This window comes from Sinocyclocheilus anshuiensis, unplaced genomic scaffold (genome assembly GCF_001515605.1).
Source record: "Sinocyclocheilus anshuiensis isolate Anshui unplaced genomic scaffold, SAMN03320099.WGS_v1.1 scaffold1430, whole genome shotgun sequence".
In the NCBI taxonomy this organism is placed as follows: Eukaryota; Metazoa; Chordata; class Actinopteri; order Cypriniformes; family Cyprinidae; genus Sinocyclocheilus; species Sinocyclocheilus anshuiensis.
Window position 1 is genome coordinate 1,385,538 of NW_015555721.1, and position 2,475 is coordinate 1,388,012.

Here is a 2,475-nt window from a genome sequence, read left to right on the forward strand (position 1 = left end):
GATATTTTTTATGCTCAAACAGCAACATTACAGACTAACTAAAGTTGAAAAAGTGAAAAAGCATAATAGGACCCTTTTAAAACTGTGCTTTATGCTGGACAGTATTTATTTATCTCGAGTTGTTACAATCGCGGTAATCTAATACATTTTTTATGATAATTAAAAGATGAAACGGTAATACTAACCGTGGGGAATTTTATCGTGATTCATCGTCAAACCGGTAATCATTACATCCCGAATCGGGTCTTTAGCGATCCGGACCTATATATCCAGCACGGATGGATCTCTAACTGCTGCAATAGCAAAAAACTCTCTTGATATTTTAAGAACAATTACAAAAGAATAAAATGAAGCATATATCGTTGTCAGAGCGCACTTCCACAGTATATTCAGCATCTGTCTCATATTCACGATTTCAACTATATTCTCAAAACTGTCGTTTTCAGTGACTTCATATTCAATATTTTGATCACTGGCAGCTTATTCATCACATCCAGCATCAAATGACAGTGACATTTATATTTCATTGCGTATAGTAATTGCTCTGCAGTAAAGCCATTCAAACCACTTCAATTTTTGCTGATGATATTCGTTTGTTTTATGCCTGCCGTAATTATGAGTGAAACGTCACGTCATCATTTTGTATCAAACAGTGCCACCTTGAGGAAAAAGATGCATTGCACAAATTGAGGAAAAAATACTTACACACATACCTCAGGTCTCTAGCGACCCTATACACTTTTTACAAAAAAAATGAATCAGAAAACAGGCATTATTTTATATTTTACTATTTTTTTCTTGTTATATTGTTTATAATGAATAGATTGAGGAATACTAAGAAAGTTGATGTCTAACTTTAAAAAATGAAGGAGGGAGAGGGTAGAGAATGATGTCCCAGGGCGCTAAAGACCCAAGGTATACATTATAAGGGTTAAAGAATGATTTTTTTCTTCACACCAAACATGTTCACACAGCAAGAACTGAAATGAGAAATTACTGCTATGGAAGATTGTTTTAGCCATTGGATAAAAAAGAAGCTAATTTTAACTTTGTTAGTTTATATCTCACAATTTTGACTTCTGAATTCTGAGAGCTGCAAGATATAAATGCAGAATTGTGAGATATGAATGTGTAATTCTGAGAAAAAATTTCTGAATTGCAAGATAAAAAGTTGCAATTACAGTTTTTACTTAAAAATAACTCGCAATTCAGAGAAAGAAAAAATGAATTGCGAGATTTCAACTCGCAATTGAGAGAAAGAAGTCTGAATTGTGAGATACAAACTCACAATTTAAAGAAAAAAGTCAGAATTGCGACGTAATCTCAGAATTGTGAGAACTGCGAGATGAAGTCGCAATTACTTTTTTCCCTTTTTTAAATTCCACGATAGAAGCAGCCTTCCATTACGGCACAAATTAAGAATAATAAAAATGTAACTTTCAGTAAAAATTATTTATTTAATCAAATGTCACAAAAAAGTATTACATTAACAATAATTAAAAAACAGCACTTTTCAAATGTTATGACAAATAAAGACAGTAATAGTGGTAGAATTCAACATGTATAATCTAATCTAATTGTATTATTTTTCATTCACTGGGATAATAAACAGCTGCCTGTCTGAACAGCAGCATTGTGAACCTCAATAACAATAACTTCTTTAGAAATGGCCAGATCTACTATACAGTACATCAGTGGAAACACACAAAAGCGCTTAAACTAGAAAAATAGGCTTTGTCAGCTTTGATCTAGTTTGAATAAACAGGCATACAAAGACACGTTAAGAAGCTTGAACCAAACAACTAGTCTGTCTGTGATTTCCAAATTGTTCATCCCCGTATCTACCATTGCAGAACATGATTAATATTTATCTTTGTTCTGTGCCGTGAGGCTCATAAATATAGTCTGAAATGAATAGCAGACATATTTGTCTACTAGATTACAGACATTTATATTTAAAGAGAGGCACCAACAAAACACCTTGTCCCTCATGCAAAACATCTTTATCATAGCAGACCATCACAGAAGCCCGTTCAATTAATAATTTATCTCATTCTGTATCATTTGGTGTCTATTTAACCATCTATTTAAAGGGGTCATATGATGTTGCTAAAAAGAACATTATTTTGTGTATTTGGTGTAATGAAGTGGGTTTATGCGGTTTAAGGTTTAAAAAACACATTATTTTCCACATACTGTACATTATTGTTTCTCCTCTATGCCCCGCCTTTCTGAAACGTGTTGACTTTTACAAAGCTCATCGGTCTGAAAAGCGAGGTGTGCTCTGATTGGCCAGCTATCCAGTGCGTTGTGATTGGCCGAATACCTCAAGCATGTGATGGAAATGTTACGCCCCTTACCATATTGTGATGCCATGTCCCAGCCGGAGCGACGAGACAAAACCAATAAAACCCATTACAAATGAGGCATTTGTTGCATCCAGTGGGGACATAATTACGGATTATAATGACTTAT